The 23796-nt window shown below is 46.3% G+C and overlaps 1 protein-coding gene across 4 annotated transcripts in view; it reads left to right on the top strand.

Annotated features, from left to right (window-relative positions):
• Positions 1-16292: 16292 nt before the first annotated feature.
• BRINP3 (BMP/retinoic acid inducible neural specific 3) overlaps positions 16293-23796 on the top strand; it is a 348258-nt gene continuing 340754 nt past the window's right edge. For 2 of the 4 annotated variants that reach the window (XR_012656261.1, XM_032768511.2), the window contains exon 1: positions 16293-16495. The gene's annotated coding sequence lies outside the window, so the exon portion shown is untranslated. Of the gene's footprint in view, positions 16496-17774; positions 18174-19662; positions 19741-23796 lie in introns of those variants that run through there. The other 2 variants (XM_075067860.1, XM_075067861.1) reach the window with 2 other exon arrangements.

A 23796-nucleotide genomic window follows, 5' to 3' on the forward strand; every position in this document is an offset into this window, starting at 1 on the left:
AGGTAGAGGACCCCTGCAGAGACCCAGTGCATTCCTGGCCAAAAGAACTCCAGAATCACCATCCGGAGGTTGGCCAGGAAACCCGGGGCCAGGATCAGGGTCTTGGTACCACAGCATGGACAGGACTACTTGATTGAGCACCAGCGCCGTCCCTCGAAGGGAGAGGCACTGGTTTAGTCCCATCCATTTCCGGAGCTGCTTCATCACCCTGCCCTCTAAACCTTGCCAGTTCTCCGGAGGAGACAGATGTGTGGCAGAAAGGTAAACGCTGAGGTAGAGCAGAGGACCCGTGCTCTATCAGATGGCCTGAAGCGCGGGTAGGAGGGAGCTGGCTTGCCACCCGTCCCTGACCACCAGGCCAGAGCTCTTGACCCAGTTAACCCGGGCGGAGGAGGCCGCCGAGTACACAGCCTGGCAAGCCTCCACCCGCGCCAAGTCGCCCGGGTCCTGGACCATGAGAAGCACATCGTTGGCATACGCCGACAGAACCAGCTGCAGCTCCGGCTCTCAAAGCACCAACCCCATCAGCCGCTCGCGGAGGAGACAGAGGAAGGGCTTGATTGCCAGAGCATACAGCTGACCCGAGAAGGGACACTCTGCCGCACTCCTCGCCAGAAGCTGATCAGCTCGGTCAGGGTCCAGTTGAGCCTGACCAGACACTCCGCAGAAATTTACAGCACCTGGAGAAAACCCACAAACTGGGGTCCAAAGCCGAACGCTTGCAGACTGCTCAGGAGATACCCGTGGTCCACCCTGTCGAACACCTTCTCCTGATCCAGGGATGAAAGGGCGAACGACAGACCATCCCCACACCCTAATTCCAGAAGGTCTTGGACCAGATACAGGTTATCAAAAATTGTGTGGCCTGGGATGGTGTAGGTCTGGTCTAGGTGGATCACGTCCGCAAGCACGGACCCTAGCCGCACTGAGATGGCCTTCACAATGATTTTGTGGTCCGTGCTGAGTAGCGAGATGGGACACCAATTCCGTAAATCGCGGAGGTCCCCCCTCTTTGGCAATAAGGCGAGCACAGCTCGCCTACATGAGAGAGGCAGGATCCCACTCTGCAAGGACTCGGCCCAGACGGTAACTAGGTTCGGGCTGAGGACATCCCAGAACATGCAGTAGAACTCCACGGTCAGCCCGTCCATGCCCGGAGATTTATTGGTGGGCATGTGACAAAGGGCTTCCGAGAATTCAGCCAGAGTGAAAGGCAGCTCTAGCCGGTCCCGGTCGCCCGTGCTGACCGTCAGGAGTCCGTCCCAGAGCACTCTGCAAGCGTTAGGATTGGTCGGATCCGGGGAGAAAAGGGTCGCGTAGAAGGCCCTGGCCCTCCCGCACATCTCCGCCAGATCCGTGAGGGGGGTGCCGTCCTCTATCAGGAGGCAGGAGATGTGCTTCTTGGCCCCCCTCCTTTTCTCCAGGGCGTAGAAGAAGTGGGAGCCACGATCCATCTCCCGAAGGAGCCAAATGCGGGATCCAAAGGCACCCAGGGCCCGATGGTTTTCGAGGGCCTGGAGCTCCTCCAGCGTCTCCCGGCATGCTCCGCAGAGGGATGGATCCTCGGGGCTGGCAGCCAGATGCCTTTCCAGCTCCAAGACCTCATGTTCCAACTGCTCTATCGCCGCATCCCTTCGTCGGCTGTTGCCCAAGGTGTAGTCACGGCAGAAGAGCCGGGCACGCACCTTCCCCAGGTCCCACCACCACTGCACCGAGGGAAAGGTGCACCTCTGCCCTCGCCAGGCCAGCCAGAACTCCCGGAAGGACGCCACGAAGCCCGCATCCTCCAGCAAACTATTATTAAAGTGCCAATAGACCAGCCTCGGCCTCTCCGCGCAGAGAGAGGCTGCCACGGTGGCAAGGTGATGATCTGGAGGAGTGGGCTCGTGAAAGGTGGAGACGTGACAGGTAAATGTGGTCCAGCTGGGAGTGGCACGACCGATGGGCCTCCACCCGGATGAAGGTGAACGTCGAGACGTCGTCTGGGTGGTGGTCGTGCCAGACGTCCACCAGAGAGTGGTGATCGACGATCTCCCGGAGGACGTCCATGGCGTCCGGGCACTGCTCGGTCCCCAAGCAGTCTCGTTCCTCGAGGGTGGTTTTAAAGTCCCTGCTCAGGACCAGGCACTCACGAGGATCCAGGGAGCCAAGGAAAGCGGATGCCTGCTGATAAAAAGGCAATCTCTCTGGGCCTGATGTCAAGGCATAAACGTTGACAAGATTAACCACAAGCCACTCCATGTGGACCCAGAGGTGCAGCAGGCGGCCCGACACAGCCTCAGCAACCCCCAGCACCTCGGGCCGTAGGTCGGGGCAGAACAGGGTCGCCATTCTAGCCATGCAAACTGAGAGGCGGCTAAAGTAGACCCCGTCCCCCACTCCAGCTGCCAGCTAGCTTCAGCGGCTGGATCCGTATGGGTCTCCTGCAGGAAAATCACAGAGTACCCCCCCTCCTGAAGGAAGGGGAGCACCTGGCTCCTGCGGAGATCCATCCTACAGCCCCGGGTGTTTAACGTGGCAAAGATGATTGGTGCCATGAGGAGGGCTGTGGGGGATCCTCACCGGCAGACACGCCCACGGCCTCCGTCGGGCCGCACAGCACTCCGTGACCTACCCCGCAGGTGAGTAAGGAGTCACGGAAGAGGTGGACCCTCTGTTAGGCCACAGCGGCCTGCTTCCCATCCTCTTACCCTCCCCCATGAGGGCCCTCGTGGCCCGGAGGGTCTGATGGAAATCCACCCACCGCTGGAGTGCAAGCTGCACCTTGTTACAGGAGCCACGGACGTCATTGAGGAACTCCTGCAGCTCCTTCCTGAGCGCATGGGGGGGTGGGGTCACTGATCTATGACTTTCCCCCGGTGGGGCTCCTGTCACAGCCCCGTGGCTTACCAAGGCGGGCAGGCAGGGGGCAGACTCCCGACATGGCATCCGAAGGGCTGATGCCACGCTACCCGGTTCAACAGGGGGTGGCACAAGGAGAACAGCAGCCCCTGATGGGTCGGGACAGGGAAAAACTACTAAGGCTGCTCCCTGGGGGGTATTCCCAGGGGCAGCACTGGCATCTCTGGAGGTGGAGGGGACAAGGATGGGGCTGGCATCAGGGACAGGGCAAGAGACAGGAGTAGTGGCTGGGCAGGGATCAGGAAGAGAATTGAAGAGCGGGGTAGAAGCAGGATCCTGAGCCTCAATAGTTGGACTACTTGAAGGTGGCCCCTCCTGGTCAGGCTCAGGGATCTAGGGAGCAGGAAGGAGACCCTCCACGAGGCCAGGATCAGCCACTATGGCTGGTGCGGCAGCCACAGCATCCGGAGATGGAAGGCTGTCAATGGGGTCTCTGCCCAGGAAGGAGATCGGGTGCTCCACACCCAAGAAGGACACCGCATGGGAATCGAGTCCTGGCAGCAGGGCACCGGCCGTCACCTCAATGGGGTCAGCAGCCATCAGCAGGGTGCCATCTGCAGCCGGGCTAAGGGAAAACCCAGAGGACCCTCAGAGATGGGAGCAGAAGCAGCAGTCAGGGGAAGGGAACACGGGGACAGGAGGACCGGGGTGAGGTCACTCAGATCCAGGCCAGCCGTCAGATGGTCGTTCTCCCCCTGCGTTACTGGGGTCAGACCCAGGGCCTTGATCTCTTTGTAAACGGAAGGGAGATCACCCCAGGGCCCTCCCCACCAGCACTCGAAGCAACGCCCACCTCAGCGCTCGCAGGGGCTTCAAATGGTAAGGAGGCAAGAGGGGGTCCCTCGGGGGCTTCCACAGGAAGGGACCCTGGAGGCGGGGCGGTGTTACCTTCTGGTGCTGCCACGGTGTCCCCAGCTGGCACCACAGAATGGGAGTCATCAGAGGGCAAAGTGGAAGGCTCGTCATCGGTGCCCCCCTTCCTGCTCTTCCGGGGGGGTCTCCGAATCCGAATGATGTAACGGGGCCCGAGCCTTCTGCTTGCCCGCTTCCCCTGCACTAAGGACCAGCCCTCCATGGCGTCATCTGGGAGCTGGCTAACAGGAGTTGGGTCGGGGGGCAAGGGCGATGGCTCAGGGACTCGGGGAGGCAATGGTGGAGTAGCATGAATGAGGGAGGATTCTCCCTGGGGCGAGCCCTCTCCCACACCCGGTGGTATCTCCGCTGCACCCTCCTCCACAGCGGTGGACTGAGAAGGAGGAGGGGCAGCATCAGGTGCCATGCAGCCAGGAGCATTAGTGATGACAGGGCCAGTGCCCTGCTGGGGCTTGGGTGTCCCGGATGCTCCTCCGTGCTGGGACAAGGGGCAGTCCCTCCAGACGTGCCCGATCGCCCGGCAGAGGTAGCACTGGGCCTCCCCAGTTGAATAATGCACCCAGTAGCGGGCTTCCTGGTAGGGGACCAGAAAGGTAGGGGACCGCTGGTGGCAGTTGAAGCGGCACTTGCCGGTGGAATGAGAGGACGTGACGGAGGGCGGGGTTCTTGCAGCCCAACAGGAGAGGGCTGATGACGGAGATAGGGCGCACCAGGGCAGAAAGGGTGGGCAGCAGGGCGGCATTGGGTAGGAAGGGAGGGAAGGAGGTCAGGGTCAAGCGGACCCCCAAGTCTTCCAACAGCTCCAGAGGGACGAACACGCCCCCGCACTGCCAGGCCCGTCTCTACCGCCTCCTGGGCAGCGGCCTCCAATGCCAGGAAGAAAACTACCCTCTCGTTGTCATAAGTAGATAGGTAAGGGTTAATTTTCTTTTGCCTGTAAAGGGTGAACAAAGGGAACCAAACACCTGACCAGAGGACCAATCAGAGAACTGGATTTTTTAAAAGTCAGGGGCGGGAATTGTGTACTCTAGGTCTTTTGTTTCTCCCAGCTATGGAGAAAACAACTTTCCTGCTAACTCCTATTTCTTTCTAATTTCTCCTACAAAGTGTAAGTACAAAGGCAACAAGGCAAATAGGCTGTTATATGCTTTGTGTTGTATTTACATGTGTGTTGATGTGCTGGACTGGTTTAATTTGGCTATCTTTTAAATCAGACTGTTTATTCATATTTTCTTATAAGCAAGAGCCTGTATTGATCTCTTAATGCAGTAATATTGTTTTGTATTTTCTTTCTTTTTATATAAAGTTCTTTTTTAAAACCTGGCTGAGGTTTTTGGGGTTTCTCCGGTGAGGCTACAGGAAGGGGGGGTGGAAAATCTCTTTATATTAGCTTTACTAGATTTGAATGCATCGCCTCAGGGGGAGGGTGATTTCCCTCTTTGTTTTGCCTTCAAGGAGTTAAGTACTGCATCGCCCAGGCTCACCCAGGGAAGAGGGAGGGGGAAGCGGGGGAGCAGATAACGAGGAGACAAGGGGGAGGAGCTTGTTTTCCCGTTTAGATAGGGAGACCCAGGGGTTCTGGGTCTTGGGGGTCCCCCAGGGAAAGGTTGGGGTGACTCGGGGTAACTAGGAACCCTAAATAGTCCTAGTTGGTGGCAGCGAGATAAAATCCAAGCTGGGTATAAGCTTGGGGGAGGTTCAGTAAACACTCAGATGTTGAACTCTAAGTCCAGATCTGAGACAGACGTTTACCACACCCATACATTTTGGAGGCCGCCACTATGGCTGTGAGCCCCACCACCCTCGCCAACCCCCACACGTAGGTCTCCATGTGGGGCAAGGCGGGCACCAGGAGGCAACGGACGCCGTGCTTCCTGGTCAAGGTGGGGAAGGTGCCCCAGCCACTATAGATGGTAGCGGAAGTGGCGGTTGGAGGAGCAGCAGCAGGCAGGGGAGCCTCTGCCACCTGGGTATATGCCCTGGGGGCCGGCGGAGGGACACCCGCGGAGCTGGTGGAGGGAGCAGCGGGGTGGGATGCCGCAACCGGTAGCGAGGCTGCGGCAGCGGGGGTAGTCCCCACCATGGAGGGCCTGGCCTTTTTAGTGGGGCCCTTACCCTTTTTCCCACCCCAACCTTCCCCACCGGCTGGAGGGGGCTCCCCCCGAATCGGAAGGGGTGAGGGACGTGGCAGCAGCGGAGGTCTCCCCAGTACTAGCCGCCACCAGTGCCTCAGCGGGGGCAGTGGCAGACGGACTGGCAACGGTGGTTGAGGTAGAGGCTTGGGGCATGGACATGAGGGCAGGTGGAGAAGGGGTGGTGGGAGCATGGTGAAGGGTCTCCCCTGCCCTGTCCCCTGCCATAACGAGAGCGGAGAGGGGGACAAACAGCGAGGGTAGGGGAAGGAGAGGAGGGAACCACCCCTCCCCGTGAGGCTGCAGGCAGGGGAGGAGGGTGCCAGAAAGGGAAGGCTAAAGGGGTGCGGGGAGCAACGAAGGGCCTAGGGGTGGGAGGGTGTCAGGTCACCGACTCAGAGGGGAATTCCGGCTCCTCTAGCTGCACTAGGGGATCAGAAGGGATAACGGTATAGAGGGGTGCAGTGAATAAGAGCAAACTCAAACGGGGGAAGGGCACAAGCGCATGGGAGGGGACATGGGCACATGAGGGGAGGGGCTAATCAGGGTTAGGGGATCACAGGGTAAGATGGGGAGAAAAAGTTCAAGCTAGGAATGGGGTGAAGGGACCACGGGGTAGCTGCAGGGCTGCAGGGCTGGGACAGGAAAATCAGGGCCACAGAGGGGAATGGGTGGGGCAGACAAACGTGGCAAAGGAGAGAGGGTCAGCCCAAAGGGCTGGGGGGATGTGCACCCACGAGCACTTGTATAAAAAGTCAATTGTAGCTGGCTGCTGCTGCAGGCCTAAATGATAGAAATGGGCGTGGCAAGCCAGGTAAGCAGCTCAGTCCCAGAGGCAGGAGGTTGAGGTAGATAGAAAACAGCCAGCAGGGGTGGTGGAGGGGGCAACAATGGTGTTGGGGGAGAAGGGGTACAAGAATGGATGAGAGGCAGGCTCCACATCACACCCCCGGTGTCCACACAAACACAGTCCAGATCTCCAGCACAAGAGCACAGTTCAAAAAATACTCAGTCTTTAAGTGCCCCCTCCACGGTGGTCTTCAGAGTCTCTGTGTGGTCCTCCAGCAGCAGGTGGTCCTCTTCTTCTCCTCCTCCTCCTCGGGGCTCCAGCTGCTCCCCAGTAGCAAACACAGCAGCTCCAGGTGGTGGTTCAGTGGCCGGGCAGCAAGGACCCTGCTCAGAAGATGGTGATGGTGGTGGCGGTGTCCTCAGTAACAAGGGCTGAGCTGGGGCCCGTCGCTCCCCTCCTCTGGGAAGCAGACCAGCAGGCCCCCCCACCCCTCAAGGGGCTGTAGGTGGAGTAACAGCAGCAACCGAGGGAGGAGGGGGATCTACTAACCAGCCATCAAGCAGATACCAGAGAAAAGGGGTGGTGGTGTCAAGCCCAGCCAGGGGAGCAGCTGGAGCAGTAACAGCAGCAGCAGTGAGGGTCCAGTACCCAGCAGGAACAGCAGCAGGAGCAACAGCCCTCTCCTTCCTTCCCTCTACAGCAGAGGAATCGAAGGGAGATACACTACTGGGCACTGAAGAAGCAGGTGTCAGTTCCCTGAGTGACCAGAGCAGGGGCTGCACTAGAGTAATCAGGAACCGCTAGAACCAATTAAGGCAGGCTGATTAGATTACCTGCAGCCAATCAAGGCAGGCTAATCAGGGCACCTGGTTTAAAAGGAGCTCACACCAGTCAGGGATGGGGGAGCCAGAGGAGAAGAAATGTGTGTGAGGAGCTGGTAGCAAGAGGCACAAGGAGCTGAGAGAGAGGGTGTGCTGCTGGAGGACTAAGGAGTACAAGCATTATCAGACACCAGGAGGAAGGTCCTATGGTGAGGATAAAGAAAGTGATTGGAGGAGGCCATGGGGAAGTAGCCCAGGGAGTTGTAGCTGTCATGCAGCTGTTACAAGAGGCACTATAGACAGCTGTGATCCACATGGCCCTGGGCTGGAACCCAAAGTAGAGGGTGGGCCTGGATTCCCCCCAAACCTCCCAACTCCTGATCAGACACAGGAGGAGTTGACCCAGACTGTGGGGAAGATCACTGAGGTAAGCAAATCTGCCAGTAAGTGCAGGATCCACCAAGGTAGAGGAGGAACTTTGTCACACTGTAGAATAGGCAAATCCCCTCTATTCTGAGGGCTTGTCTACATGGTGCTTTAGTCCATGCCTGAAGGGTGTAATTCAAGTGAACACTGTCAAGAACACTACATGGATCCTGCTGACATGCATTAAAAGCTCCTTAATGTATATTAATGTTGTCCTGTCTTGAACAGTACTATATTAGTGCCAAGCTCTGATTGGCTGACAGCTTCACACAAGAGTGATTTGAATAATTACTTTATGGTTATTTCTCAATAATTGTACAATGAATATGCAAATATCTTTATTCTAATTAGCTAATTGTATATTGACCATATTCTGGGTTAATAAACTTGCATTGGCCTCAGAATTTACTTTCAGCATTAAAGTGTATTCAGATATCTGACTTTTGCATCATAAACAAGAAACAACTTTAAGTTATAATTATATTATATCACTGAATTAGCAGACAAAATCCAGTAATTGGCTGAGATGGTCTCAAAAAGTTTCCTACTATTGCCTTCCAAACATTCCAGTAGGTTTTTGTGACCAAACATTGTTGAGTAAGAGTGTCATGTCGTCCTTTTACCTATTCGTGTAACTGACTAGGTTCATTAAAGTTGTTCTCTGTGTGTGTTTCTACATAGTGTCACTGTTCATGCCTTCCTGTAAAGTATCAGGGTGTTGGGGGAGGGGGGAGAAAGCTCTAAGTAACTAGGCAATATGGTGTGGGGTCAGAAGTTTACATTCTCAGGCCTACTGTTGCCCCCCCCCCCCCTTGGGCTAATCAATATGTTCTTTTGAAGCTAGCATGAGTACATGTGATCATTTATTATTTTCTTTTGTTCGTGGTACAAGATGTAATCGATCAAGGGGGGGTCAGTAGTCTGGGTAGAGGATACAGTTAATTAAAGGATCCGGTAGTTAATGAATTGTAAATAATGAATTGTAGTGCCTGTGGAAATCTCTGTAAACAAGTAGGATATAAAAGACATGGCAAAGGCTAGTGATGTGTGAATGATTTGAGATTTGTATCTCCTGCACCTTATTTGATATCAAATAAAGAGATTCACTTCTCAACTCCGGTGTAGTCATTGGGATACGCACACCGGGCAAAGGAACCCTAACTGTTCCCCCCTGCAACAAGGGGAAATACATTTTTCACTCTCCTTATACTGAAAAATAGCTTAATATTTTGGCTCAGTCTTTACAAAAATATTCATTTCTGGGAAGATCTCTGACCCAGCAAAGTACTAATTCTGTGTCTAATTCAAATTTAGACACATATGTAAGAATTTAGGTGAATCAGGGCCTAAGTCTAGAAAATTGCAGTGTGAAAGAAAGTTTCAAAAAGCAACTGAAAACAGGGGTTTAGAATGGAAACACATATACAACCTTAAATGGGAGTTTACTGCTACTGGGTCATCATTCAACAAAGAACTTAAGTACATGCTTAAATTTGATCATATGCTTAAAACCATCCCTGTTCAGCAAAGCACTTAAGTATGTTGATGTGCTTTGATAAATGAAGGTCATCATCAGATAGTTCTACTAAGACACTTATAATTGTGGTGTCTAAATGCCTGCAGTTTGGGATGAAAGATAAATGAGGTAGGATTCACCTTTTTTTTTTCTTCCACCTTCTCTCTGAAACTGAAGAGGATACCTGGATCTTCAAAACCTCACTATACCTAAGTTTGAGAGGCTTGGGAATGGTCAGCCTTTAGGGCTGCTGCTGGCAGAAGCACATATGATGTAATCAGCATCAATAACACAAACTGTCGCAAGACAAGAACTCTAAAAAACATATATTCACAGACTAATTTTTGATCCATTATGTTCAAGTGGGTTCAAAATTAAGCAAACTTAGTTCACTCATCCAAACTCTTAACAGTCTTTCTAGCTCATTAACCCCATGGCCCTGACAAATGATAAATGCTTGCAATATTGCTTATTTTAAGGGTGAACTAGAGGATGGAATATATTGAACAGATTGCTCAAAGAATGGTATTATATTAATGGTGTAACATTAGCAGCCCATGTATTTTGATTCTTATGGAGTAATGACAAATAACAAAAAAGATTGTATTAAGTTCTGTCACAGATTTTTTTGTAATATGACTGTTAGGCTCATTTTTTATGGGGGATAACAACATCTATTGAGATAGTGCACCAGATATTAGAGAATAATTATCCGTTTGAACGACTGTCAGTAAAATATTGTGTTTTTCCAACTGCAAATTGCTTTCCCCACTTACCCACTTCTCTTTGGGACCTGAAACACAAAACCACCTTCCTAAGTCCAGTGTTGTCTTTATGCAGTTTCTTGACACTACAGCAGGTGAATGAAGAGTTTCATGGAAGCCTTCCAGTGCTTGGTCCCTTCTTGGGCCTCAATAAACTTCATTTGAACACATTGGCAAAGTATATTTTATTGTTGCAAATACCCATGAATTGAAAGGACACAGCTGTGCCACCTTCAGTTGTACAGAATGACATTTGATATAACTTATTATATGTGTGTTTAAAGCTGGCTCTTGTGCCAGGCACAATAAAGCTTCATTTGACTGAATCGCTCAATCTGAAATTGTGTCTTGTTTTTTGACATGAATCACTGATATGTGTTGAAAAGTCCCCCATTTATGTCAGCTTCCATATATCCAAATACATTCCAGATTGTAAGTTCTTCAGGACAGGGACTGCTGCTTTCTTTGTGTTTGTACAGCACCTAGCACATCAAGGCCTTAGTTCTGATTAGATCATCTGGGAACGACCGTAACACAATAATAATGGGGTAGATTTTACCCAGCCCTGAGAAAGATTACCAGTGAGGCAGTTGAGGTAGGAGGGAATGGAAGGTACAGGGAGTCTCCAACAACCATAGGAGACGACTTCCCCCCCTACCCAGAGGATGCTCAACCCTGCCCTTCTGTCCAGGGCATGCCCCCACTCCACCTCTTTCCCCTAAACCCGACCTTGCCTCTTCCCCGCCTCTTTCTGCCCCCTCCCTTGAATGTGCCTCATCCCCGCACCTTCCCCTCCCTTTCAGAGCCGACCTGCATGGCACGAAACAGCTGTCTGCGGTGAGCGGGAGGCGCTGGGAGAGAGGTGAAGGAGTTGGTCAGATGGGGAAGCTTGACTGTCTGTGGGTGCAAAACACTCGCTAATTTTTTCCTTGGGTGCTCCCGCACAGTCGACCTATGCCTACAACCCCAAACACATTCACAAACAATCCTGTGCAGGAATAATGTGCAATCCTATTAGGAAGTGGAGGCACTTCAGGCTAGTCACACTGCCCAGGCTAGCTCCCTGAAAGGGAGGGATTGGAAGAGGGCAAGAGCAATAACTCTGACTACACCACACCAATCAGTGGAAGCAGTGGATAGCTACACTGCTGCTGACGTGTGCACTGTTCTAGAGTCCCAGGAGAAATTCTGTCTGAGTCAGTCAGAAGTGTAACACATAGAATCCCACCCCAAGTGGCCTAAAAGCCAGAATCTCCTCTTCCACCCCTATTCTCTTCAGATAAACACAGTTTTGGCCATCATTTGGGATTTTATTGAAAATCTCACAATATTTGATTTTGTTCTTAAAGGGTCAGCTGCTGGAGATAAGTAAATGCCAGAGAATCTCAGTTTTTTATTTTTAGAAGTCACAAGCTAGCAGACAAAGAAGCCACAAGATATATATATATATATCCTGCTTTTTAAGTCAATCTCATTATTTGGATACCTTACCCATAATTTTTTAACATATGGGGTTAGCAATTCATTGCCATTTTACTTTACTTAACTTTAGCCCTCTATCCTGGCTTAACCATCTGACTGTAAAATTATAGTAGTTGCTCTACAATTACATCAGCCATATGAAGAAGAAGAGCCATCTATCCAATACCAGTCACCACTGTATAAAGATGGAACGGAGAAATTAATAGCTGATAAACAGTATTTCTGATGGGTGCAACCGCATCTAACCCCTCTGCTGATGAACATGCACATAGTTCCTGGCCCAGTTGTGTTACTAGATTAATTTTCTCTTTGCAGAGGGCAGCCAATCTCAGAAGAGTAGGGCAATATACAGCATCCTATGGTGTGAGTTTGGTAACTCATGCAGGTTTCAGGTATGTGTGTGTGTGTATGACTTTGTATTAAACACAGATAAATAGCTCATTTTTAATTGGGGGAGAGAGGAAGAATATATACAGAAACAGCTCATTCCCCATGAATGAAATGTTGAAAAATACTAAAATAGAGCTCTCCAGAAAAGGCAGGGGAGAAAGTCACTGGACTTCAGTGTAATAGAATGAACCATGTCTCTGTTAAAACCAAGGTACCAAGGTCAAAAGATTTCTATAAAATAAAATTTTATCTAAAAAAATTTTTTTGTATTGTGCAAACACTCTATTCATCTACAGGTTTAGTTTAATAACTGTAGGTGTTAAAAGAACTAGAGACTGAATAAGAAAGATTCAAAATCTGAGAAATGTGACAAGCCATTTAAAAATAAAAATATATACAGTATAAATAGATGGCAATTAAATATTCACTGGTGGGTTTTCTTGCAATCTTTTTGACATTTAAATCACAGCTTTTTTTAAAAAAATCTCATTAACACAAAAACACTGACAACATAAGGAGTCAAGAGATTTAGCCTTTTTGCTTTAACTTTAATTACTTTGTCATAATTTCAGTTAAGGTCAAGGCGCTTTAGTAGGTTATCACATTTCTCCTCTCAAGTGTTTCAAAAGTCAAGTACAGTTTCCACAGACTAAATATGTAGTGAATGAAATAATTAGATGAAAAGTTATAGCAGAAAAGGATGCAGAGAATGTATTATAGCTAGTATGTAGGCACTTTAAGAAGGTGGCAGTATTGCTCACATAAAATGTTGTCAATACAAGGTTTTTTTTGCAAGAAACCAATTGCAATATAAGGTGTCAGGGCCGTATTTGCCTGATAAACTACATGCAGCCTCAAAAAACTCAAAATAAACTTGTATGGGGTTTTGGAATAAAGATGAGTGCAAAAAAGACATTGATAATGAAGAAAAACAAAAAACAAAAAAAATTGTTATGTGATATGCTGTTGATGTGTGTATCTGCAACTTTCACACGCATGATTAATGTTAATAACACTTTTATTGCACCAGTTTTTTCAGAATTTAAGTAAAATTCAGCTGCTTCAAATTTCAGTATTCTGGCCCATAATGGATAATATCTGGTGACTTTACATTAGGGCCATTGTAAACGTTAGCGGTAAATGCATCCCTGACCAAAATGCCTACACTAGTCCTATGCACCCCTGAAGTGCTATTTTGTGGGCTTAAGTGGAACTGAAGCAGCCACTAGGTCTTGAGCTGATCCTCTGGAAAGGGGTGAATTTCACCCCAAGATTGTTTTGCATTTATTTTCCTGAAGCTGTAGAACACATACATGAAGTATAATAATAACAGAATAAACATATTTATTTAAGAAAGATTAGGTGAGGTGTCACTTGCTTAGCAATTAGAGTTGAACTGCTATGAATATTAAAAACATGGATGTGTGTGCTGTGAATACTAGAAATGAAATGTAAATCAAATCACACTGTGTCCATTGCATCTTGAGATGCCTTGCTATGAAATTAAAATTACTATAATTATGAAAAAAGATTAAAGGGCCTGATCTGAAGGCCTGTGAAGTCAGTGGAAGTCTTTTTATTAATTATAACGGGTTTTGGATCAGGCCCTAAACAAAACCCTCTTGAACAGTAATTTTCAGTCGTAATCTTCTGCAAAACCAGTCCCCCCACCTGCAAGCTTCCCTTATCAACAAGATGACTTCAGAACAGTTCTGGCCAGGACACCATTAGGACTAGCATAAAACCTAAAGAGAAAAACAGAAAGGCATTAGCATATCAACATGTCTTTATCTAAAAAGTATCCCTCAGAGCTTGTCAATGTTCTTAATAATAAACACACAAGAAAAGATATTGCTGCACGTGCTCAATCTGGCACTGTTGATTTATCCCATCCATACAACTTTATCTCACTGACTTTCTCTTGTGTTTTCCTGGGGACTTTGTCCTTTTCAGAAAATGGACAATGTCGTCATTGAGTATCTCGAATCCACAAGTCTATTTGATAGTCACTGCAGGTTTGATGCAGAACAATTTTTGTTAAGGAGGACACTGATCTTTACATAAACAAAGTGACCTTTCCTCTCAATAGCATTTGGGGTAGGGGGAGCAAGGGGAAAGGAAGGAGGAAAGAATCCTGTACTACTTGTTGCCAGCTTTGACACTCGGGAATCATTTATGCTCTTATAAAAAGACTAACGGAAATGGAATGTAAAACAAAGGTGTTGACCAGTTTACACACACACACATCACGATCGAGTACACGTAAATGACGGTAAGAAAGCCAAACTGAGTGGTCAATGAAATCATCAGAAAAAAAACAAAACATATATTCTTACTGAAAAGCTGACATCGCCTAATCGATCCATACAGTACAGCATAGTGACTTGTATTCAGAGTATCAGATGGGTGTAATCCCTACAATACGACAAAGTGCAATCTGTATGCGGGTTAACATACCAGTCATGTCGCGTATTGATGGGGCTCTCTGATCACTGGAAGCATGGTAGAACATGGCCAAGCTATGTTACGCTTGTAAAAATTCAAGGATTCCATAGCTTCCTGCTGGGTTTGCAGGCTGTTCATGCCGACATATTAAGGCAGGCAATCAGGAATTAGCTTTCGTTTCATTGATGTCAAATTGGGTATATATTGAGAGGAACAGTGAGGATATGGAGAAGGGGGAGCCCTGTGGTTTCTCCTTTCCCACCCACCCCACCCCCTGCAACTTGAAATTCACTACACACTCAAGAGCCACTATCGTGGAAAAGAGAAAAGGAAATTTTCCACTAACGCAGCTCGTGATTGACATGCAGAGAGCAAGCGAATGAATAGCAGAGAGAAGTGGTGCGCGTCTTTGGCCACAGCAGAAAATAAGATTCCTTACTTACTTACTTACTTACCAGGGACGCCTTGCACCAGAGCAAATGTTTAGTCCCTCGATCACTCACCTCCTCAAGCTCCTCCAAGAAATCAACCTTCGGCATTTCTCCGGTCCTTCCCTCCCTCTCCGCCCAAGGAGAGAACAAAATTGAGAGCGAGGGAGGAAAGATAGGAGAGAGGGCAAAAGGCTACCTGGGAGCTCATTGTCTAGCGTCCCTGTGGGGGGATAAATCTCGAAACACAAAATCAGGCACCTAGGATCAGCAGACAGTCCGCTGGGAAGAGAGGCATCTTCTTGAGGAGGAGGAGCAGGATCCGTACAGAGGGAAGGAGCTGACTTAGAACAACAGCGTCTCAGATAAAAGGTAGCCTTAGGGAATGGAGCGGGAGGGAATAACCTTATCCGATCCATACGGTAGCTATCGCTTATTCAACTGCAGCCTGCGCCGTACGAGGATACGTGAATGGCACAGTCACGCCGGAGATAGCAGCAGAGCCATTTCTCTCGGCCTTTACCGAACGCGAAAACCAAACACAGAACATAACCCCCGCCCACTCCCAGTCCCCCAGAGTGTCATCGCAGCCCCACAGCCATCCCTGGCATGGGGACCCGGCGGAATCAAGCCTTGCGAAGGGGATTCATATGATCACTGGAGGAGATGGAGCAGCTGCTGCGGCTGCTAGTCACTTTCCCTTTCTCCAAAAGCGCCGTGCTCCCAGCACAGCTGCTTTCAGCTCCTGCTTCCCCGTAACATCTTCTACGCTACACTTGTTCCTCTCGCCAATAAAGGTAGATTTAGTCCATGGTTTGGTGTGGTTAGTTCCCCCCAGCCCTTCCGTATCCTCTGTCACCCCCTACCCCATGGTGTTGACTCGCGGGGGTTCAGAGGAAAGCCACGGAAAGGCACTGACTTCATATTAAAGTCCTAGTAATCATGAACCACAGCCCAGGGTATCTCTGGAGAAGTACAGACCAGTGCAGTATCTCTGATGTTGCCCCCTCTTGAATTCTCATTGGATCCTCCCCAGCTCCCTAAATCATTCCCGCTGCTATATCTATCAGCATGATTACAGCCTCGCTCACTAGTTCTCTCCGTATCTCACTGTCTCCACCACATCCTTGTACTTTTCTGTGCAGATTTCTCTGTGCTCCTTCCTCTCGAGCTGGGTTGGCAGAGCCTCTGCCTTTTTTAACCTTTAGGAAGTCTCACGATTTGTTATTATTTATCTCTTTTGTCTAAGGATCATCACAGATCCCCCACTCCCCCACACGCACACTTCTCTTGACAGATTTGATTCCTTTCTCTCTCTCTGTCTCTCTCTCACACACACACATCCACACACGCATACACAGTGGTTTATTTTACTTGGTTCTGTGCCACCAGGACCTGCTGATTATTTCTAAAGGGCCACCACCATGCAGATCCCAGTTTTAGCATGAAGCTGAAGATCATGGAATGTCTGCTTGGATTCTGGCTTCGTTTCGCTCACAATCATCTCGCTTCCTGAAATTTCACCTGGTGAGTAAGTTTATTTCCCGCGCGTGCAGTTTTTAACAAATTTGACACTAATCTAGAGTAATGTTTAGATCTCGCCATTTTAATGTTCTATCCTTTTACTTTCCGAACTCGAAGAATTATAAAGCACTACTTGACCACATCCATTAATAATACTCACAGCCAGAGGCAGTAAGTTATAACCTGCACCACGATTACACTACATTCCGCTGCTTATTCATCACATTCTATTAATGTTTGCATCAGACGATGTATCTGCTACTTCCCTTGCTTCATTAACCCGTTCCTCAGCCCCACACATATACACTGGCACGCGTAAGCATTTTGAAAGGACGCATTATTTCAACATACTGTAGGAGAATTAGTCCCGTGAGAATAGAATCGGGGTGTGTGTGTGTGTGTGTGTATGTCTGAGAAAGTTCATTACTCTTGCTGATCCCCATAGAAGAAGGCTGTTCAGGTTGGGGAGGATTTTGCTTTATTTTCAATCAGTTCAAAGAAAGAGAAAGAGAAGGGAGAGCTTTTCAAACCAGATCAAATATACTCGATGGAGCTGCACGGCAGGTCTTGAAGTTGAAGATGGCTGGAATTTGGGTTTATGGAAAGGAGGCGTAGTGTGAGCATCCTGCGGACACCTATCTTTCCCTCCATGACAGAGGAAGGAAATCTTGGGGAATTATAATAATTCTGGCATAGTTCTAATGAGCGAACTTACTCTCATCTCCTTCCTGCACGTCCATTTCTGATTTCACCTTCTGATTCCACCCCTCCGCCCCCATACCTGTATTTTACTACAGTGCAGACAGCAGCTCAGGAGGCAGCTGGGTTCTTAATAAAACGCACGCATATTTACATGGAGCCCATCTTTTGACCAACTGAGGACTTTCGCTTTCGCTGAAACCCCCCCACTGAGTACAGAAATAAAAAATGTCAGATGACTTCATGGAGCCGTTTGTAGCAGCGTCTTTTAACATTAATATTTCTTTAATTAGAAATTATCCACATTCAGTAGTAGAAGATGGGGAGGGAAATACTTTTCACAGCGAGGTATTAGTTTAGTTCCATTTCGCTGTGGAGGTGATTTGGCTTGAGCGGGGTAGGGTACGTGATATGGTCATGTCTATCACATTGCATACATAGATCACGGAAGGAACTCAATTTGTGATCCTAACAGGTAGATGGGCCAGTGACAGCGAACGAGAATCTGAATTGAATGTACTGGCTGATGGATGGGAAAGGAGCGAAAAGATCAGTGTTCTCTCAGTACCTGCTCCTGTCCCTGAGAGTCCTCCTTCCTTCTCCTTCAAATGCTGGATTATCTCGGGAGGGAGGAGTTAAAAAGCCCCTCAGCCCTCGGATCCAATTGAGAAAGTCCATTTCCCTTTCAGCTCCTTTCGTCTGGGCTGAGCATGGAACCCCTACGCCTCGTCACCTTGCTGTAGCTGTGTGTGACTTCCCGCTTCAGTCTTCCCTCCAGGGGAACCTATTGGGAGCATCATTATTGACCGTTCTCCCTCACCCATTGAGCCAGAGTGTGCAATTAATCAAATCCCAATAGGGGCTAGTGAATTGCGCTTCCCCTGCTGCTGCGGGGATCCTCCACTACCAAACGGATCAAAGGAAAGAAACTTTTAGTGCAGTCAGATCCTTTTCCTCACCCCAGATGTAGCCGAATGTCTAGGTAAGTGCATTTCAGAGGCTCTGCCTAATTGCTGCTATTAATTGTATTATTATTAATTAAAACCCCCGAACGGTAAGGTGCAAAACGGGGAGAAGGGATTTCATTTGTGCATCACCTACAAGCTGTTAAGTGTTTGCGCTCTGGAAAGGCGATTTATACGCTATTTCCCAGGGTGAATGGCACCCTCTATGCCCATCGGAGGGGGTGGGTACTGGTCAAGGGATAGCATTAGGGAAGCTGACTTGCTTAGAGCACGTTCAGCTGATGGATGGTGGGAATGCATCGGAAATAAGAACTGACATAGGTTGGCCCGTGTGGCTTTTTCATACTTTACTAGAGGAATAAAAAAAAATCCTTTGCTTGCAAACACCAAATAAATCAATGCAATTAATGTAGTCTAAATGGGCATTTGCAGCCAGCAAGCATGAGGCATGCTTACTAGAGAAGATTCCCATTAGCCTTAATGCTTCATTTCCAGCGTTCAACAGTTCTAGCCAGAGGAAACCCACTACTCACCACACCATCAGGATAGATGACTCAGAAAATCTGTAGCGTAATTCAACAGCCTGACATTCTCTCCTCTCTCCCCCGTCTTGTTTTGTTTTAAAGGCCTGATAGTGCGTAAATAAAATTAACTCCCTTAGGGCGAAAGACCTGCAATAGCCAGCTTGCTCTCCTTTAGGTTTGTATAATAGCCTTCCTAAATTGTCTTCACTGCCAAAGATCACCAGCGCTATCATCAATCATCATCATCATCATCTCCCCCCAGTAGCTTCATGGAACCTGGGCTCAGATCCTGTTCCAGATCTTAAAATGATTTTGAATCTTTCCATTGTGAGTGATAGACACTAAGGCAGAGGTGTCTTTAGGGGGAGTTAGTTGCCTGTCTTCTTTATAAACACACTTCACAGCAAGTAGGGCTGATCATTAGTGTGTATTTGAATTCTACTCAACTCTTGAAAGTTTTGCTTTTCGTTTGGGCGGTGGAAGTGGGGGTAGGAGGGAAGTACAGAGCCCTGGTAGTGTCTGTCGTTCACCGGCAGAGGGCTGGGTTCCCAGAGTGGAGGGAGTGAGTTACTTTTGCAGCCAGGCGGTGGCAGACTCTTGTAGTCTCTAACGGCTGGAGTCCTCTTTCTCGCAGTCTCTCACCTTAGAGGTCACTTTGCTTTGCATCAGTTTGAGGAGCACAAAGTGACCTGCCCTTGCACCATCTCGCATTTCCCCCTCCCCAAGGAAAAGCCTGCTTGCGAATTATCCAGGGGATTTGTTGCCTGCTATCTCCCCCCAGAAGATGAGGATGTATCAATTTGTGTAAGCTTGCCAAATCTGCGTGCACTCAGGGTTGACCAGAAAGAGTTAATAAAGATTGCTCCCAGCATGAATCCTATGTGTACCTCATAGCTATACTAGCCAATCATAGGCAACAGAGGTATAAACTATAGGATGATGTAAAAAGCAAGGTAAAGAAATTTGGGTGTAAATTGTCACAGCATATTGGACTACAGGAGTCTGGGCTGTCTTGTCTACTGATCTCTGTGCACTTACAGACCATCATGCATTTTAGCAGGTAAGGGTTTTGTTACCAGCAATCTATACTGTGTCTTATTTCTGCATTCATGTGCATTTTCCATGTACATTTCATTAAGTGTTTAATTGCATCCTGCCCTGAATTACTCCTTCACGAACTATTCCATACCATTTCGTTTTGGTTGATTGCACCATAAAATTGTTACTCTTCTAAAAGGGGGACTGGGGAAAACGGTAACATGATATAATTTAGGGTGGGTGAAGCATTTCTTAAGGCTGTATTAGTTTAAAATGTTAATGATTTCCGTTAGAGAAGAAGTAAGCATATGGAAAGTGTATTTGTGCAGTCCAGTAATTCATGACTGGCATAAAAATATAATGCATGTGCTGAGTGAAAAATGTTCTCTGTATAGAATTGATATTTGCCACAGATCCCCACCAAATAAAGGCCACTTTGAGGCAGACTTATAATAAAAGAAATCTTTTGTGCACCCTTGGTTAATTAGGGACACAGCTGTTTAGCTGGCTCACAAGTCTGAGAGAAGAAACCATAATATATTATTTGCTAGAAACTCTCATGTCTAACTCTTCTTTTAAATGTCGCACAAGAGAAAGGTATTTTTAAACAAACAAAATATTTTTAAAGAAGAGTGTAACTGGAACACTAAGCATATGTAGATAAATGTACATTAACAGTATAAACAGTAACTTCAACATCACAGGCTGTATAGATACTGGAGTTTAGGTAGTGCTGTCAATGCTCAAACTTCGAAGTGCAGCGCACTCCTATTATTAAAAAAAATAGATCTGGTATCATAACCGTATGATATGTTATGAAGAGACTTTGCTTTGAAAATACTGTAAAAATGTTTAAATTGTAGTGGAGGAAGCAGTAGTCAGACTCTGTTGCATTGCTGTTTCAGAGATATCATGGTTTCATATACAGACAAGGTGAAAAAAAAATCTTGCCTTGAATTATTTTCTCTTTAAATCTTGTATATAAGGTTAGGGGAAAATATTTGGTGTTATTTCCTGTAGCCTTATAACCACTTGCATTGAGGAGAGAGAAACCCTACAACATACATTTATCAATACAGTTTCTGCATTTGGAGTGTTCACTCATGATATGGTGAAGCATTGAGAATGAAAATGTTAACTAGCAAACATGCAAACAAGCAGCTGAACATTTTACAAATCTCACTGCAAAAGGCAGCATTTGTACAACTAACAATCGCAACAACTTGAGAATTTTTAAGCAATATAATCACTGTCTATTCCTGCCTTATTCTTTCTATTACTAAGTGTCTGAGTTCTACTGTGAAAAATTAATTACATTAGTCCATTAGTTGTTCATACCAACCTATGTTTGAGAAGTTTTTTGTTTTGTTTTGTTTTTTTAATTTATATAAATGGTAGTGACTTTCCACTGATCTCAAAATACAGGAGATAAATTTTAACTTATGGGACTAAAATAGTTGATTTCATTTGGATTAGTTTGAAATCAGGTTTTCCTATTTGACTTTGATCAGTCTAGAAAACATCTAATTTTTTAAAATAAATGGAAAGAAGTAATGTCCACCTAAACCTTGTTTTCCTTCACCAGTAGTTTTCACAAATCTAAATGGAAAATTGGGAGAAGATGAAGAATTCTATCAATTTATCAGAAATATCTTAGTTTTCAGTTAGGAAGCAAAGAGGCGAGACTTTCTAAATAGTAGTTTCTGGAAATATTCAATATTTATCAACCGTCATATGTAACCTGTGCACCCCTCTTTCTAGACATTGATTTTTCAAAACATTGATAACTTCTTTTGGGAGTGAAATCACTAGAAGTACAATTTGACAGATGTTTCTGAAATATGCTTTCAGGAAGATCATGTTAAGAAGGGCTAGCCCATGTGATTCTTAACATGGGTAACTTCATTTTACGAGACTGACGTTTCACACCTTCCTAATCCCGAATTTTACTATGGGCATGGAATTGTGTGTCTTTGAAATTTTCAACAATAATCCTCCTTTAGAACTTATTGTCTTATTTAGTATGTCTGCTCCTCATGAAAGGCCTGGTGTTGCACCGTTAAAAATGATGGGAGTTTTGTTACTGACTTCACTCAGGGCAGGATCAGTTACCAAGAGTACAGTTTGGAATAAGAAGTGGATTTTTAATATTTTTAAAAAACAACCTTCTGGGGACAGTATTACATTACATGTTGCATACATACTAGTACCAGATGACTTCATTGGAATGAATACTATTAAAAGAGACTAGAAGTGAAGTGTTATGGAACTGGTCTTATTGTTTTATGTCACACTGTTCAAATGATGTGTGATACACTATCATACTTCCACATATAGCAAAAAAGTATGAAGAGCCTCATTTTCGAAAGTGCATACCTCCTACTGAGTTGCAGGTGCCCTCTGAAATGTCAGGGCATTACACTGTAAGGGACATTGAAAATAGTGTAAGTAATAAAGTTTTCTGTCCTGATATTAATTTAAAGAGCCAGGTAGATATTGTTTTCCAGGCACTCTAGGCAATGGATGCTATATCATGGCATCCATTTTAAACAGAACCCCCACGGAAATGACTGGGGAGTTGTGCTTAAACCCAGTGGCATCATATAGTCTATTATCAGAAAGAACCAAGGACATTCACCGGAATGTTGAGACTTTATGAGTTTAACTAATGCACTTTTCACAAAGACCATAGATTTTTTTTCCATCTTCAAAGAAAAATTGACCAGGTGATATATACTGCTAGCTCAATTAAGATTATTAAACCATAGTGGTTTCTCTTATAATGAGGTGAGATCCCATGGCTCTTCAGTCAGGTATCTTTGCTGAAGCAGTCACATTAATGGTGATTAGAAAATGCTGCACATTTGCAGTAACACCTTCATTGCCAGACTTACCAGCCACTTGGTTAATGAGAGAAGCAATTTTGTGACATCATTCGTATTTTTACAATATTTATTGTTTGTAGTGAACAAGGGTCTTAAATCAGCACTATTTAGATTATTATTTAATCATTTTAAGTTCATATTATTCATAATTAAAAAGAACTATTGTAAGTCATATTAATTGAGGCTAATTTATATCCCTTTCTTTAAAACCAGAACTTAAAAAGCTATGTTTACTAATTACACTCAATACACTGAGCTCGACTGACCGCAAGTAAAGATCATCTCTAAATTCAAACAAGGGAATATTAAAGTGATTCCATTTTTAACATTAGCCAAGTTTTTCATTGCAAATCTCTGTTTTTAAGGATCTTTTAACTCAGATATAAAATGTATACAATCGGTGCTGAATCCTGGTATTACCATTTGAGGTGTCAAGCTGGGAGTGAATTTTTAATTTTTTTTTCCCCAAGAACGTATGATCAGTAGTCACTAGATCTTTTGAGTATATATAAGAAAGAAGTTATAATTCTTTTGATTTTGTATTTTCAAATTAATTTTTTCAAGTCCTTTAGTAAAAAAATAAACTAGAGAGATAATTATATATTGGGGAAAAATTATATATGCATTTTATGGTCATGAAAGGGGATGGACAGGCAACCTGCACATCTGTTTATCTGCAGAATAGATACAACAGCAGTGCAAGATTCTGCTCACCCTTCCACCATTGTGCTTCAACCCTGAACTGCAGGGGTCACTTAAAGCTCAATACTGAGAGCGTATCCTTTTTTTCAGTGGGAGACGTGGACACTCAGCACTTCCTAGGATCAGAGCTTACTCCTCAACTCTGTGCTGAGACTTCTAACAAGTTAATGTCAATTGCATCATTGTTAATATGATGAGAGGAAGACTTGTCCATTAGGGAATGGACTAAGACCACTAACTTTTTCACATACAGTCATTGGATGGTAATTACTTTTATCACTATTGACCTGGGATATGAATTTAAACCATCAGTGGCTTAAAAGGAGAGAGGTTTTGTATCTCATTAGCTACTCTCTGAGCCATAGAAATACATATATTTTAAGAGTTTCCCTCACATTAACTTGAGAGGCAGAAATGTTTCTTTTCATATATAGTTATAGATAGGTCAGATAAACTTCTGTAAGCAGGTTTGTTTTGATGAGGCAAAGTCC

The sequence above is a fragment of the Chelonoidis abingdonii genome, chromosome 7 (genome assembly GCF_003597395.2).
Source record: "Chelonoidis abingdonii isolate Lonesome George chromosome 7, CheloAbing_2.0, whole genome shotgun sequence".
Classification (NCBI taxonomy): Eukaryota; Metazoa; Chordata; order Testudines; family Testudinidae; genus Chelonoidis; species Chelonoidis abingdonii.